At 42.2% G+C, this 18392-nt stretch overlaps 1 protein-coding gene across 2 annotated transcripts in view; it reads right to left on the bottom strand.

Moving 5' to 3' along the window:
* The window catches only part of BCKDHA (branched chain keto acid dehydrogenase E1 subunit alpha), a 159387-nt gene that overhangs the window by 59471 nt on the left and 81524 nt on the right, over positions 1–18392 (bottom strand). The gene's annotated exons all lie outside the window — the stretch shown is intronic.

Raw genomic sequence — 18392 nt, 5'->3', positions numbered from 1 at the left:
TTAACACACAACTTAATACTATGCCGTAATTTACAATACATATACGTCTGGTGGAAATACCTCTGGCAACATTACATTTGACCCCTAAATGTCAGGACACCAGAAATTCACAGTATACCCGCTACAGGTACAATACAGCTCGTAACAATATAAGGGATGTCGGTTTCCATTAGGTCCATGTTGTCCAATTTTAAGACTAGAATTGCATGTTATGGAAATACTTCATTCTATTACTGACTTCCGTAACCATAATCCCTCTGCCTTTATCAAAGAATAGCCAAACATTGCAATCATGTGCCCACACCATTATTAATAAAACATAGCCGCCTCTTAGTAATTTGGATTATTGGCAGCATTAACAACCCTTTAAGTAAGGCATTGTTGACATCTTTGAATAGAACCTTGCCTACACTCATGGTCCTCGCTCCCTCATTCTTCGGTGCTTTCGGGGGCTAGAGATGGGGTCCTGGGCCCACCCCCCCTTCCACAAACCGGCATGGAGATTGGTGTCTCCAGGCGTGAGATCTGGGGAAGGGGCCCCATGCACACCTCCTACAAATGTAACCCATTTCTAGCAGCGACCCCCAGGTCCTGCTCTACCAGGGGTATTCAGCAATCTTCTAGTGGAGCTCTACGTGCTCCTCCGTAATTGTGCTTATTTGACCATTGTCCTTCTGTATCTCTGGCTCCTTTTGGCTGCTTTGCATGTTTCTGGGCTCATTTTGCCCCTGATGAGAGTCCTAGCCACCGGAGCACTTTTTCTAGGCATCCTGGCCTTCAAGGTGACAACTTTTGCAGGGAGCTGGTTCCACTGGCTCCCTGCGCCAGCCTTTCTGCTCTTTCTCCTCTTGTGCTTCTCTCCTCCTTGGCACAGAACTTCAATACTTCCCTGAAAAAGTTGTCAGGGAGTGTAAGGGGACAAACTTTCCTGGTCCTGAGAGCATGCCCACTGGCCCCCGGGCCACTCTAGTCAGAGTCCTTAGTCCAGATGGGTATCAGGGTGTTTCCTCCTTACAGTTGCCCATGGCTACCACCTTCAGTCTAAGTGTCCAACGAAAAACACAACCAAGAGAGCTACCCCCCCCTGTTCCGGACGTTTTAAGCAGGCCGAAGGTTCTAGAAACAAGGCACTTTTGGCCTATACTGGGGGAGGGGGGCACATCACATCTCCACCCCTTCCCCAACCCTCCTGCACAGCATGCTGGGACAATTCGAAATGGTGTCACTCAGGGGTCCTTGGTCACATCTTCTCTGGAGGATTCAGCTCCACTACTCACTGAAATCACGATCAGGGCCTTTCCCACCAAATCTTTGAAGGGGAGCCCCCTCCTGTGTTGACTCCAGAGATCTGGGCTCCCTCCTTTGCTCAGTGGGCTTGGGCTGGCAAATCCCTGGTACAGTGTAACACCTGATTGAGTGATGTAGATCATTCATTCCAACCCCATTCCTCCTCAGGAGTAGAGTGATGCACGGTTTAATTGCTCCCTTTATGTGGGGAGGGCTTTGTACCTGCTGATGGCTATAAATTTATTTAACTTGACTAGAAGGGTCACAAGGCCTGGGCTCTGATCCTGAGCTGAGTGCAGAATAATAGGACAATTCTGTCTGGCCCATAAGGTGCACAGATATCGTCTTGGAACTCTCATCTAGGTTTGGCATACAGGTTCCGCCCCACTTCAATATGTCACAGGTCCCTGTAGGACAAAGGGAAGCAAAACTGCACTCTAAGGCTGTCTTCTTCATAAGTGTATAAGCCAGTAAACAACACTGACTTTCCCTATCAGTGTGAACTAACATTATGAGGCCTACTCCAGATCAATATCCCATCCTGCAGAGTCCCCTCTGTGCCAGACTACCTGTGTGCAGTTGCTGGGTTGCGCACAACAGGATTTCACACGTGCAGCCCTCAAGTGTGCACACATATTCATGTGTAACCAGGAAAGCGCCCTTTACCCTTGCTGCATTGCAGCTGCCTTTTCTTAAAAAGTAGACAAGGACAGTAAACTAGTAGTTCATTTACCTTGAGTCACCGTTGCAAGGCTCACCCACAGTAAAAAGATAAAATACCAGGAGATCAAAAAACTAAAAATTCGGGTGGATTTGATGGGGAGACCCATCGCCTCACAGCCAGGATTCCTGGAGGTGAGGAAAACAAGTGTGTGTCTGCGCTTTTGTGTGTGTGCTGAATGAATATACCTAGGAGTGCTGTTACAAAATGGCTTCTCATCATAGGATTCTTAGATAACTTTCCTAAAACTTTATCAGACACAGACCTGCTCTGTTGGGTGTGCAGAACCTTTCTAGTCTAGCTAGGCCTGTGTTTTATTAATAAAACAGTACAGAAAGTCAACTTAATTGACTCATGGAGGCTGTTGAACCCATCAGGTAGAGATTATACCTTCTACTCACCACCTCACGACTCTTACTCACGCATAGACTATTTACTCACTTCTGGCCACTCAACTGCCGACATTGTAGACACTTCAATTATGGCACGGGTAATTTCCGACCATTCATGCATCACGATGACTCTGGCACTGCACAACGTGACTAAGAGATCCTCTCTCTGGAGATTTAATGACGCGGTACTGAAAAAGGAGGCGCATAGACTAACTATTGAATCAGCAATTAGCGAATCTCTTACCCACAATAAAAAAAGGGACACATCAGATCTGATCAGGTGGGAGGCACTTAAAATAACACTAAGGGGAGAGTTAATCAAGATTCGTACAGCCATGAATAAGGACGCCAATGCCACTTTAGAGGTATTGGAAGAGGAAATCTCAGCGTTGGAGGCAAGGCACATTGTTCTTAAGGACCCCAAGATACTAACCGAATTGATGAACAAAAAATATGAATACAATAAAATAATCAGCGAAAGGGCAGGGGTGTGGCTCCAGCACCGCAAGAACTTCAAGCTCTGTTACGCAAACAAAGCAGGCAAGAGCCTCGCCTCTTACTTGAAATTCAAAATACAAAAGACGGCCATCAATAGCATAGTTGATAAATTGGGTACCCCACACTCGGACCCTTCCAAAATAGCGGACATATTTAAGGACTTTTATAATGAGTTGTATAGTAAAAATCTAGAGATTAATAGCTCCAAACTGCAGACATATTTAGATAACTGTAAGCTCCCTTCTCTCTCGATGGAAGACCAGGTCGAACTCAATAAGCCCATATCCTCTGAAGACATTACACAAGCCATTAAATCTCTTAAAACCGGAAAAGCGCCGGGTCCAGACGGTTTTAGCACCTCGTTCTACAAGAACTTTTCCTCTTCATTGACAGAACCTCTCAAACCACCAGCTGAAGCACCAGCTGAAGCAATTATTGCGGTTCTCCCCAAAGATGGGAAAGATCCGACGTCCCCAAAGAATTATAGGGTAATATCTTTAATCAATCTTGATTGTAAGATCTATGCCATGGTTCTGGCCAAAAGAATCCAAAGGGTGCCACCGAAGCTTATACATCCGTCACAGGTGGGGTTCCTCAAAAACAGATTGTCCAGTGATAATACGAGAACATTAGCTCACATATTAGAAAAGGAAAAACTTGCTTCTTCCCCTACGGTGGCGGTGACACTAGACACCGAGAATGCCTTTGACAAGGCCGACTGGCCTACTTGGAAGCCACTCTGCAAAAATTCAATCTGGGGATCAATTACACTCGTATGGTGATGGCCTTATACTCTAACCCGTCGGCGAGAGTAAGAGCAGGTGGGTGTGTGTCAGACTTGTTCGAATTGTAACAGGGAACGAGACAGGGTTGTCCCCTCTCCCCTTCGCTTTTTCTACTGGCAATTGAGCAATTTCTTTACTCACTTCGAAATAACAAGCTTATCAAGGGTGTCTGTTTTGGAGATCTCGCGGTGAAGATTTCGGCTTATGCAGATAATGTTTTGGTGGTATCAGAGAACGCAGACCTAGCAATCCCAGCACTGATGTCCTCCATTGCGGACTTTGCTGAGGTATCAGGCTACAAACTTAATAAAGACAATACGGAGGTTAAATTACTTAACAATATAGGTGATATGAGCATGTTAGGGGATTCTGGATTATGCTGGCAGACAAAAAGCTTCAAATATCTAGGAATTGAATTCGAAAAGGACTTAATTAGCACCCTGAAACTAAATGAGCTTTCCCTTCACAAAAAAATCTCCTCTCTCCTGGATGGCCGGTTTCCAAAATTCCTATCTTGGTGGGGGAGAGTGGAAACTCTAAAAATGATGATCACGCTCCTCATCAATTATTTGATATGTATGCTACCTATGCTACTCTCTGATGAGTTTCTCAATAAGACATACAAGTTTTTTTGACACCTTTTTGTGGCAGGGGAAGAAACCGAGAGTCTCTCTACGGAAACTCCAGCTTCCAAAAGGTAAAGGGGGGATTGGGCTTCCAAATTTTAGATGCTATCAGACTGTCTACTTATGTAAGCAGGGGGCAAACTGGTTCCCAACACTACAAGACTATACTCCGATTTGGATCCAAGTCGAAAAAGCTATTCTTAATAATCTCCCGCTCTCTGCTATTATGTCCATGGATGCCCCGGCATTTCCTCATTTCAAATATATCTTTCTCAACACTAAACAAGCGCTCCTTAATTTAGAGAGACATTGCAAAGTCAAAACCAAAATTTCAAAATCCACCCTCACTTCGTTCTGGTACAACCTGACCTTTAAAATTGAAGGCAAATATCTCTACTGGGAAGAATGGTCTAAGAAGAGGCTGAACTTGGTGGGGGATTTCTATGACAGGCCTGTTCCTCTATCCTATGCTGCACTGCAAACACGATTTGATCTCCAACCACTTGACTTCTATAAATGTTTGCGTCTCAAAGCCCTTGTCTCTGCCAGAGCTATCTCACCTTACGAACCCACACTGTGCAACAAACTACGCCAACTCACATCCTTAGGCCACATGGTATTAAAAATATATAAAATTCTCCCCTACACCTTAGAAAGCTCACAGGAAATGCGAACTGGAATGGGAGAACAAAATCAATTCCTCTAATATCCAGTTCGATTGGGACAGGATTTATCCCACACCCTTCTCTAACAAAATATCACTGTTAATCTCTCAAACAAAATATATGCTGATCAATAGGACGCATTGGACGCCCGAAAAACTTTTTAAACTTAGGCTCCGTGATAATCCTCTATGCTGGCACTGCAATTCTGACGTCGGCAACCTGGCCCATATGTTTTTCTATTGCCCGATGCTCCTACAGTTCTGGGATAGGATCTTTGATTATATTCATCGAATATTCAACTACAGTCCGCCCAGAGAATTTACATATGTCCTACTGGGTGCGATTGACCCGAGGTTACTTTCTGAAAACAATAGACTCCTATTAGATCTCATGCTTACTCTTGCATGAAAAGTAATTTTAAATAAATGGAAATGTGCTCTCGAGGTATCGTTCAAAATGTGGCAAGAATGGCTAAACTCCCTGAGAGGTGCAGATAATGATGTCCTACACTCATCGCCATGGCGGAAACCACACACTAAACTCTGGAGCTCGCTTGATTCAAGGGAGACATGCTACGACCCGCCTTAGGCCAATATGGAATATTATTCACTGCATCACATCCTGTTTGCCTCACATCCTGTTTGGCTCAATTAAGTGTATGCCTATGGACTGCATAACTTGGCACATACCAGCTACTGTGAACAATTATATCATATCATGCTAAGTGGCTATTGTTACCCGTGACTCTTAATTTTTCTCTTTTCTTCTTCTTTTTTCCTCTACCTATAACATTATAGGTTCTCTCTCTCTCTATTCTACTCCATTGTTTCTCTCATACTTTGTTCCATCCTACTCTCTTTTTCTCTCTTCCTGACTTTAACCAATTGGGTGGGTTTAGAGTATAGCGCAATGTATTTACTGTATATGTTTTGCCATACCATGACCTATTGATCATTCATATTATCCTTTTTTTTTTATTATTTGCCAATTGATGTAACCAGACAGTTTAGCATTTGAATGCACCCGCTGTACTCAATCGTATGTTGTTGTTTTTTTGTGTAGTTTGAAGTTTTTTATTACTTTAGCACAGTTACTTAAAACCATTGCTATCAAAGTCAGCATTAGTACATTTGTCGTATTAAAAAAGACAGAGTAGAAAAACAACTCTCCAGGCTTAATGACCATTACACTTATAAAGGAAACAGTCTTGTAGTTGCCAAAGTAAACATATTACTGTACTAAACCTAAAATAAAAGATAGATTAAGACAGAGGATACTAAACCGGGGGACAGAAAAAGTCTGTAACAAGTTTTTGAGGGGGAGGGGGTGGGAACACAGGAACCAAAGAAGGTAAAAAAAGATTGTCCAAAAGTCTCACAAATTTTCCAGACCTTGCAAGTGCTTGAGTGTCTGTGGACGTAAAACACAGAGCCGAAGCCTCCCAGCATGTCCTGATGGCCCATTTTAAATACAAAGGTTTTAAGAGAGACCTTCTAGGGGCAGCCAGGGCGGGGCAGCAGCACAGGAGATGCAGCCATGATTCGGAGTGGTAGTTGCACAGTCTGCAGGCCCCCCCTCACTTGTTGGGGCCCATCTGTTAAAGGCCGTCGAACGCAGGCCTAGAAGTCGCATAAACATTATGTTCTTCCTTGCCGCTGCATTTAAATTTTCCTGGAGATAAGATTGTGGTTTCCCGGGAAGATACGAGGAGTTCAAGGGGAGCATAATGGTGGATGTTTTTACAGCTTGAAGGTCCATACGATGGGAGATTAGTTTGACCTGTTTATTGATAAGTTTGTTCCAGACTGAGTATGGAGTGGTGTCTGAAAGAAGAGATAAGTTGTCAATCTCTAGCACTGTTATGGCCTTTACAATCTGAGTGTACCAAGGTTTAGCAGGACTAGAAAGAGTTTCTTTTAGCAGGGATTTTAAGGTATTATCGCCAGCTTTTAATTTCCTTATAAAATATTTCAGGGTGTCTGCCTCACAATAGATTGATTGTCTTTGTAGGCCCAGCTTCAAACGTAGTCTTGCTCGCTGGATGAAACTTGGGAGATGGAAGATTTTTTTAAAGGTGGAAATTTGAGCGAGATCAAGACTAACAGAGCATGCGCCGGGGAAGGCCTGATGCCCGTAGGTTAGGGGAGGAAGTAGAGTAGCTTTGGTCACCTTCAGAATGGATTCTGCGGAGGGGCTGCTCAGGGACAGGTTCAATCGGGTCAGGGAGTATGTAATTGCTCCTGCTCTCTTTTTCAAGGCGGCTAGATGAGCTACTGGTCTAGACGTCTCGTTGAACCAGACTCCCGGGTAATTATATTTTAGGGTTGTATTGATCCTGGCAGGCCCAATGTTCCACTTTAAACTTTTCTTATTCTTGCATCCGCCGAATATCAGTACCTTGGTCTTTTCCTGGTTGATTTTAAGGGCGTTGACGGTATTGTATGTATGGAGCATACTTAAGGCTCTTTGGAGACCCGGTTTTGCTTGGTCCATTATTACAATGTCATCAGCGTATTGTAATATGTGCAGAGTCCTTTTTGCAGGGCCCAGTTTTGGCGGAAGAAGATTACTATTCTCCAGGAATGTTCCGAGGTGCCCTAAATCTTTAATAAAAACGATTTGAAATCAAAACAGTACAGAAAGAAAATTGTACTTCCCCTTTTAGATTTCCTGGTCTGATTTGCATGCTCAACTCTACAAGCTGACTGATTTGTGGATGCATGAAGAAAATTAAGAAATGAAAATTAAAACGTTTTCCTGCTCTTTACATGAAAGGGGGCCTCCAGTTAGCATAATTGTGACGAGAAGTCCATCAGGACCTTCACAGATTTGTATTTGTTTCAACAGCACTTAGAGACTTGCTTTAGGTAACCTATATCAAAATGTGTTACTATATAACAATGTTGCAGGAGAGACACCATTAGTTGGAGGGATAGCAGTATTTGCTAACATAACAATGAGAACAGTTTCCTGTATGGAGAAAGTCAGCCTGTATCTTAAAACTTGAGGCATTAATTTTGTCTGATAATATATATTATCTCCACACAGTCGGGTCATTCGGAGACCAAGCCCTTCGCCAGGTGGTGCATGGCGCTGGTTATGCCTGAAAACGAGCAATTTCCATAAATCCGATTCCTTTCCAGTAAATGCACACTCAGAGTTGCAGATATACACAGAAACTGTTTATCGATTGCTCATTACGCATTTCGTCAACAGACTTGATCGCGTGATCAAGCTTCTGTGTATACCTGTAACTCTCAGAGTAGGGGATATATATATATGTGTGTGAACAAGAGCACGTGGTTGCTCGAAATGCGTCGCCCGTGGGAGGTAAAATAAAATCTTACCTTGCCTGAAGCCGTGGGGTCTGTCTCTTCATTTCGCCGCAGTGGTGGAGGGAGTGAAGATTACTGATATATATATATATCCAATGGGTGGTCACCAGTAGGTAGTTATAGCTAGGACCTAGTTTCCATAGGAAAAGCCTTTTTTGATTTGCCAATAACTTTTGCACCGTTTGACGAATCTTTACGAAATTTTCAAAACTAGTGCGGCGCTCCGGTCAGCTCCTTTCTTAAAAGTTTCAGGGTGATTTGTCAAGCGGGGGCCGAGAAAAAAGGGGGGTCTCAAAGCGTGTATCCGTCATGTAATTTTTCATAGGAAACTTTAGAAAAAGCTACAGCCCGAACTGCTGAACGGTATTACACCAAATCTGGCAAAAAGGTAGCCCTTGGTTCAGAAAGATACCTTTTTTTTTTTTAAATGGTGTAAATCCGTTCAGTAGTTCCTGAGAAATTAGAAAAAGAAAAAGTTGAGATATCTAGGGCAGCGGAGGGTTCGCGAACCCTCCTGAGCACGAGCTTCATTCTAATTGGTTGCTAACACTCCAAACCAGGAAGTGTTGGCAGCCATCTTGTGACTCGAAACAACAGAGTCACAAAAAAACTGAAAAAAAGGAGGTTAAAAAACAAGAAAAGGGGGCAGGGCAGGGTAGAAACACCCTTACCCCGCAGGCCTGCTCAGGAGGTTCCACAAGCACCCCCAGGGTCAAAAATGCATTTAAAAAAAAATAATTTCAGTGGAAATTGCGTTGGGATCGCGAATCCCGCTGTAATAATTTTAAAAAACGAAGTGCCGGCTCCCGCACTTCGTTTTCAAAAAGCCCCTTGGTGGGCCAGGTCCTGGGGAACTGCAAATTAATTAGCGGGGCCCGCTGGGGCCCCGGGGACAGACACCTCCCCGGGCTTATTTTATTGTATGCGGGGGCACTGCGGCCCCACGCAGCCCAGGGGACCACCACCTCCCCGGGGCTGAAAAACATGAGTGGGGGGGGTTCCGAATCCAAACCCACGCTTCCCCGGGCCCGCCACCTCCCCGGGGCTTTCAAAATAAACTGAGGAGGGCACGTGGCCACCCTGCAGCCCAGGGGACCACCCCCTTCCCAGGGCTCTGTGATAAATATTTTTAAATGTGTGGCAGGGGCTCGAGCGTCCCCACGAACCCTGGGGACCACCACCTTCCCGGGGCATTCTATATTTAAATTCAGGGTTCCGTAGCGGATCCCCAGCCCTGGGGACCCCCACATCCCCGGGGCTATTTTGACAAAAAAATAAAAAATTCTGACCATGCCTCAGGGATGGGGTCCTCCTCCCTCAAAGAAATGAGTAATTGGTCATGCCCCAGGAATTGGGGTTCCCGGGGCCAGAACTGGCCCCTGGGTGGGCCAAGTTCCGGGGGCATTTTTTTACATGCCCCCGGGACTTGGCCCAACCGGGGGCTATTTAACAACGAAGCGCGGAAACCCACGCTTAGTTTTTTGTATTTATGCGGCCGGTCCGGCGGATCCTCTGCACATCACGATGATTTCAAAAATATTTATTTTTTTGGGCCCTTGGGTCCTTGTGGAACCCCCTAAGCAGGCCTAGGGGTCAGGGTGTTTCTACCCTTCCCCCTTATCTTGTTTTACACGTTTCTTTCCCAGGTTTCTTGTGCCTCGGTTCTACCAAAAGGGAGAAATTTACCTATGCCTCTGTATGCATAATTACCACAATTAATGAGTGAAAAGACACAACCACACTGTTAGTTGTCTCAGACACATTGATTTATGTCTATTATTTTGGAAAAATTCAGAAATTGTACATTATTTAAGACAGAAAAGAATACATAGTCAACTTCACATAAAACCCACTACAAACATTTTTTGTAAGGGAAAAAGCGCAAAAGACAAGTGTATAAACAATTGTGTGAATGATAATCAACAAATCAAAATAATGTGCATATCAATTGTACACAGTGATGAACAATTATCTCAAAAAACAGTAAAGGACAGACTTTCACTGAGAAGTGTGCAATATATACAGTCACATGGTATTGGAGTCATACCAAAGCAATAGAAAACAGACTAGTTGGTATACCTGCGGGCTGTGTTCGAGTAAGTAACATGTTCACCAAGCATTATTTTAACAAGACTGATAAATAAAGAAAATGTAATTTGCAGGGCGTTTGAATAACATGGTAAATGGTAATTACAATTCTAGTTCACCCAAAATAAAGGAATCTAGCCCAAGTGGGCAACATATTTTTACCGCTGGCGCAATACACCTAACAATGCATAAATCGTACAATGTAGGACATTTAGCTGGTATTTAGAGCAAGGCTGGTAATACAAACAGGTACAATGTGAAAATACACTAAGTCAGTAAATTGCCACATCATGTAATAATCTCATTTGTAGTGCACAAAATTCCAAATTAAATTGATGACTAAGTAAATGAATCTAACCCAAGTGGGAAACTTGAATTATCACTAGCGCAATGTACCTAGTGCGTACGACATATGGATAGCATGTATGGCAGTTGGTATTGCGTACATGGTTCATACAAAAGTCAGGCCCAGGTGGGGACACTGCTGTACTAGTCGGCGCACTTGCAGCGTTCCAGCCAGGAAAATAAAGTCCAAATGTGCCTTGCATACATAACGTAGAAAGTAACTGTAAGAAGATTAATCAGTATGCGTTAGAAGGCACAAAACCAGGGCATAATAAGGGGATAAGGTACTCCCGAATTGTGTCTACGGTTGTCACCACCTGGACGGGACAAACTCTGTAAATAGAGCCTGACTTAGTGTATTTGCACATTGTACCTGTTTGTATTACCAGCCTTGCTCTAAATACCAGCTAAATGTCCTACATTGTACGATTTATGCATTGTTAGGTGTATTGCGCCAGCGGTAAAAATATGTTGCCCACTTGGGCTAGATTCCTTTATTTTGGGTGAACTAGAATTGTAATTACCATTTACCATGTTATTCAAACGCCCTGCAAATTACATTTTCTTTATTTATCAGTCTTGTTAAAATAATGCTTGGTGAACATGTTACTTACTCGAACACAGCCCGCAGGTATACCAACTAGTCTGTTTTCTATTGCTTTGGTATGACTCCAATACCATGTGACTGTATATATTGCACACTTCTCAGTTGGTTCTTTCTCGTGAAAAAGCAGGTTTCACCTGCGAAACGCGTCGAGAAAGCCGTTGTAATAAACACGCTTTGCATCTCCAAGTGGCCCGGATTTCTTTTCTTTACTGGAAGAGTATTTGGCTGTGTGTGTGTGTGTATATATATATATATATATATATATAGATATATATATATATATATATATATATTCACTGAAAAAACCATAGGTTATAGACCATATATAGTTAGGGATATATAATTTTAATTTTAATAATATAATTTTTTAAACCATTGACACACCAATACTAGTTACTACATACGCACTCACTGATTCCTATGTCTACACACAGATTCACTCATTCACCCATACAATCATTCATACATACAATCACTCATCTTTACAACACTATCATATGCACTCATACACCTATACAGACACTCACACTCTGCCACTCATCCATGGAGTTACTCACACACCTAGTCAGTCCTGTAAAGAATCAATCACACTTCCATTTTCTAATCAATACAGTTAAACATAGAGTACCTTACATGTTCAAACATATACTAACACATACTTACTCTCTTATACAATCATTGATACAAGAACACATTGATCTGCACAGAGTCACACATCTCCCAGCCAGCCACACACACACTCAGTCTCCTATACAAATACTTCGACAATCAATCAATAACCCATATAGTTACTCATATAGCTACTGATCAACACATGCAGCAGTTTACAGAACAACAGACATAATGATGCACAAATTAAGACAGTTTAGTCACTAACCCATGCACTCAGTGAGACACATTTAATCACTCACTCATACAGTCAGTCATGCACCTACTAAATCCTTCATCCAGACACTTCTACATCTACTCATTATTCAATATGTAAAACATATTTAAACTTTACAGAAACATACAGTCACTGGATGTTGTCATCAGTGATGTCATCAGTGATGTCATTTGAGATGTCATCAGTGATGTCATCAGTGATGTCACTGACCATGTCATGAATGATGTAATATGTGACATCATCAGCAGTGGATTGCGGGTGCGCGATATATAGTTAGTGCAACTAACTATATATGGAATTTCAATGGTTTTGTGTGAGTAAAATAAGGTTTTGTAAATGCGAATTCCTAACTATATATGGTCTATAACCTATGGTTTTTTCAGTGAATTTTCAAGGCTTTGTAAATGCTAATTCCTAACTATATATGGTCTATAACCTATGGTTTTTTCAGTGAATTTTCAAGGTTTTGTAAATGCTAATTCCTAACTATATATGGTCTATAACCTATGGTTTTTTCAGTGAATATATATATATATACATACATATATAAACATATATCATCTGTATATCTATATAAATACAAACATAAATGCATGCATACATATACTTATATGCATACAGATGCATGTTATTTACATGAAAGTTGAAAAAACACTAATAAAAGCAAAGCTAAAAAGCCACCTCATTACAAACAGAATGGCTTTAACTTAAACGAGGGCGAGATCTATTGCATTTTCAATGCTTGTTTACTTTGGTTCCATCAAGAAGGCATTCAGATGTGTCACGCATTTGCCATAAATTCTGAATGTTAGCACTCTAGTTGCACATTAGATCACTGTAGTAAAGCTACTGCTCACCAGGGACGTCTGCTGCTGGTATTCAAAGTGCATGTTTCAGTCTGCATGTCAGAATTTTTTTAATGAAATAGAAGAGGATTTGAGAAGTCACTCAAAATGATCCCTAATTTTTCTTTCTGAAGCACTAATCATACTTTCTATGGCAAAATTAACCCCCTCATGTTGTTCCTTTTTAAATTGAGTGTTTTCAGACTTACCACTTCATTCCAATCAAGATGGCTTCTGGTGTGCCATACTTTTGTCATAAGTAAGACTGTTAGCGCTCTAGTTTTTCTTTAGAACACTCTGGGACATTCTGTCATTGGGCTATACTTGGGGTACATCTGGGTGATATTTGGGCTACAATTAGGCTCTTTTGTCTCTGGTGGCCATCTTGGGAGACTGTATGTCAGAATTTTTTAATGAAATTGAAGAGGGTTTGAGAAGTCACTCAAAATGTGCCCTAATTTTTCTTTCCGCAGCACTAATCATAATTCATATGGCAAAATATACCCCCTCATTTTGTTCCTTTTTAAATTAAATGTTTTAAGAGTTACCACTTTATTCCAATCAAGATGGCTTCAGGTGTGCCATACCTTTGTAATAAGTAGGACTGTTAGCGCTCTAGTTGTTCTTTAGAACACTCTGGGACATTCTGTCATTGGGCTATACTTGGGCTACATCTGGGTGATATTTGGGCTACATTTGGGCTCTTTTGTCTCTGGTGGCCATTTTGGGAGACTGCATGTCAGAATTTTTTCATGAAATAGAAGAGGATTTGAAAAGTCACTCAAAATGTGCCCTAATTTTTCTTTCTGCAGCACTAATAATACCTTCTATTGCATAATATACCCCCTCATTTTGTTCCTTTTTAAATTAAATGTTTTAAGAGTTACCACTTTATTCCCATCACAATGGCTCCAGGTGTGCTATACCTTTGTAATACGTAGGACTGTTAGCGCTCTAGTTGTTCTTTAGAACACTTTAGGAGGCTGCAGTAGAGCACAAAGGAATCAACTGACAGTCTCTGTCCTTGTTGGATGTACATGTTTTACTGAGAATGTCAGACTTCATTTTCACATGACTGAGAAAGATAATGTGAATTTACAGAAAATATGCTTTCAGTTTAGCTTATAGATCCCCTTCCAAACCACTGTGGGAAAATCATGAGATATTAGTTTTCTTACAAACAATATTCATGATATCACAGCAGAAGGCTTTTTCACATGGTAAAATCACCTTAGAACCCACCACAATTCCTAAAACGAGTATGGTACCATCAACAAATGATTTATAATGTAACTAAAGTCCTAAAACCCTCTATTAACTACAATGCTTTTTAATGAGGTGCTATCATGTATATTGGTCCCAAGATGGCTGCCAACACTTCTTGGATGAAGTGCTGACAGCCAATCAGATCAGATGTATGGTTAGGCTCCGCCCAGATATATATATTTTTTTGAACCTAAATTACTCAAAATCCACTGGAGCACATATATTGAGACCTAGCAAAGGCACATCGGGCTAACAGTCCCTACAATTTTGCCAAGTTTCATGCAAATCCATTCAGCCGTTCGAGCTAAAAATGAGGCCAACCGCCCTATGGAAATTAACATGGGAAAAACGCGTTTTGGGACCCCCCTTTTTTCTCGGCCCCCCCTTGATGAAACCCCCGCAAATTGTCAGGGGCTGCTCAGAAACAAAATGTTCCATTTTCCTGAAAATTTCAGCCAATTCCGTCCACAAACGCCAAAGTTATTAGACATAGAATTTTCAAAAATCCCATAGAGAAAAAATCCTAACTATATATACCTACTGGCGACCGCCAGTAGGTAATATATATATATATATATATATATATATATATATATATATATATATACATACATATATATATATATATATATATATATATATATATATATATATACATACACACATACATACATCCAAAAACACCCCTCCGATGCAGAGAAGTAAGAGGCTACACAGGGGAATCCTGTTGGGAGCCTTTAATATGGAAACAGGGCATTATGCATTGCGGAGACCCTTCGCCTCATCAGATGCCTCCAAAAACAAAGCGCGATTCCATCTCCACCTATAAAACTCCTCCAGCACTCTCATTGGTCGTAGAGCTCCGCCCACAGTTGTTGGCTTGCACACCATCTGTAGTCTTTGAATCTTGACTACAGTACCCAGAGTTCACCAGTATGGGAAGGCAATGCACGGGGGTAACAAATAGGTTGATAATGCCCACGGGGAGAATAGGCAATTGCTGTAATGATGGCTGGCCCCATTTGGGAATGGTGTCCTCGGACTCCCTCAGGCCCCCACTGACGTTCTAGCCCCTCCTGCAGGAGACGGGCAGGCCGAGAGTCAGAATGCAATGATTCCCGCCTCCTCGCACAGTGTTGAGCTGCTCCTGGCAACAGCACTGTCCCTGCTTCTGCAGTTCAAGGTGGGCCGGAGCTACCAATCCCTTGGTGAAGTCTACAGCTCTGTCAGCAATGCTCCGGCCTCAAAGCGGAACGGGCCGCTTTATCATGCTGCTGGCCAGCGTGTACAAAGATCCAAAACACCCCTCCGATGCCGAGAAAAAAGAGGCCACATGGGGGAATCCTGTTGGGAGCCTTTAATATGAACACAGGGCATTATGCATTTCGAAGACCCTTTGCCTCATCAGATGCCGCCAAAAATGAAGCGCTATTCCAGCTCCGCATATAAAACTCCTCCAGCTCTCTCATTGGTCGGAGAGCTCCGGCTACAGTTGTTGGCTTGCACACCTTCTGTAGTCGTCGAATCTTGACTACAGTACCCAGAGTTTACCAGTATGGGAAGGCAATGCACAGGGGTAACAAACAGGTTGTTAATGTCCACGGGGAGAATAGGTAATTGCTGTAATGATGGCTGGCCCCATTTGGGAATGGTGTCCTCTGACTCCCTCAGGCCCCCATTGACATTCCAGCCCCTCCTGCATGAGCTGGGCGGCCGCGAATCGGGGTGCAATGATTCCCGCCCCCTCGCACAGTGTTGAGCTGCTCCTGGCAGCCCTGTCCCTGCTTCTGCAGTCCGAGATGGGCCGGAGCTACCAATCCCTTGGTGAAGTCTACAGGTGAGCCAGCACTGCTCCGGCCTCAAAGCGGAACGGGGCCTCAATCACGCTGCTGGCCAGTGTGTACAAACATACAAAAACACCCCTGCAATGCCGAGAAGCAAGTGGCCACACGGGGGAATCCTGTTGGGAGCCTTTAATATAGATACAGGGCATTATGCATTTAGGCGACCCTTCGCCTCATCAGATGCCCCCAAAAACGAAGCGCTATTCCATCTCCGCCTATAAAACTCCTCCAGCTCTCTCATTGGTCAGAGAGCTCCGCCCACAGTTGATATATATATATAAATATATATTTTCACGAGGCTTGTCACTCAAAAGACAGCGAACAACTGCCGATTCCCTAGTGACAAAGAGTAGACCCAAGAAAGTGCTGGTGCAAGGTGATTTATTCAGATAAAGCCAGCGCTGCCGCCATGACGCGTTTCGCCTTCAAACAAGGCTTGATCACATGACAAACTGCTCGTCATTGAGCGGAGCATTTAAAGTGGCAGTGCATGTGAATGAGTCATAAACATGGTGAAAATACAATACATAATGGCGCTGTTATTACAGAATCATTAGTGGGAAACCTTTAAGAAACATATATATTTCCCAAATTATTTACCACATTGCATAAAACAGATATTATAATCGATATATTTACAAGCATATTTACATAGCACTCTAAAAAGTGAGATGATACTAAAACATGACAAGTAATTGTGTCTATGTAAAAAGAGTATCAACCCAGTATATATATATGCAAACATTTTAAATATTTATGTAATGCAATAAGCCATGTAATATGCTCCAATGTAATATAACAGTGATGATAATGGGGGGGATCTGAAAATAAACTCGTTAACGTCCCTCCCACGTCCAATATTATGATTCAATAATATGTTGATCTAAATAGAGCCCAAGTGGGCCTGCCACAATGCCTGCTAGAAACAATACAAGTGCAAAGAGTGATTGTGCAAAAATAGCAATGTAAAGTGCAAAAGTGACAACAGATAGTTCCTGTTTCTATTAAAAAAATTCTAAAATTCATAATTGTTGAATGGATACAGTTGAGTCACCACAATGTCAAAAATTAATAATGATGTAAAAATGACATTGTTGGGATAGAATTCTTTTTATATCCGGACAGGTCTTATGGGCATACTGGTCAATCCTAAATGCAGGTATAAAGGTCTTCCCTGTCATTTAATCCATTAGGATTTTTTGTGTTGAGCTCCAATATGTAACTAGTCTCAAGGAGACGGAGTTTAGTCTCACGGTCCCCTCCTCTCCTTGAAACTTCCACACAGTCAATTAAAAAATATTGGAGCTTATCCGGTATGCCTAGATGTTTCTCCTGAAAGTGCCTGGCAACCGGATAATTTTGATCGTGCCCCGAAAATAAATAAATATATATATATATCTCCATCCCTTTCAGGCATAGAGTGTTGGTGGTGTTGAGAGTGCTCGATACTGGAGCTGCTTTCCACCTTAACTTGAGAACTACCCAGAGTTCTATGTTTCTATTTCGCATAATTTGTGCATCACTCTAAGCTTGCAAGGTTATTGTTTTGATTTATACTGGGTGTTCCCTCATGTCTGAACACAGCTGTATCTCTCTGAAGAGCTCTAATGAGAGCAAAACACATGTCAATGGTTGCTTTTATTCATTTCAAATAGGCTTGATTGGTATTTAACCAATTCAAAGTTGAAATACAGTGCCTGGAGTGGCAAAAGCTTTTGTCATTTCACAGCTTGACATGGATAGCAGTGTGCTAGTCTAATGCTTAAAAACTGTGCTGTAGAAAGGGCAAAAGAGTTTGTCTCTTTCTATCTCGGTGTGAATGGCACTGTGCTAATCCTACACTTAAAGACTTTGATAGAAAAGCAAACATTTGAGGTGAGCACATTTAGAGTAGTGTCACTTGTGTTGAGGGTGCTCTATACTGGAGCTGCTTTCCACTTAATCTTGAGAACTACCCACCAGAGTTCTCTGCTTCTTTTTTGCAAAATATATAAATATATATATATATATACACACACACACACACACACACGCACACACACACACACACACACACACATCCATAGATATACTTTGTTCCTTTCCAGCTTGGCGTGGATGACACTGTGCTAATTCAATACTTAAAACTTTGGTAGAAAAACAGACATTCGAAGTGAGCAGATTCAGTGTTACTGGTGTTGTAGGGTGCTCTATATAGGAGCT

This window comes from Lissotriton vulgaris, chromosome 9 (assembly GCF_964263255.1).
Source record: "Lissotriton vulgaris chromosome 9, aLisVul1.2, whole genome shotgun sequence".
Lineage (NCBI taxonomy): Eukaryota > Metazoa > Chordata > Amphibia > Caudata > Salamandridae > Lissotriton > Lissotriton vulgaris.
This window is presented reverse-complemented; position numbering and strand designations above follow the sequence as displayed.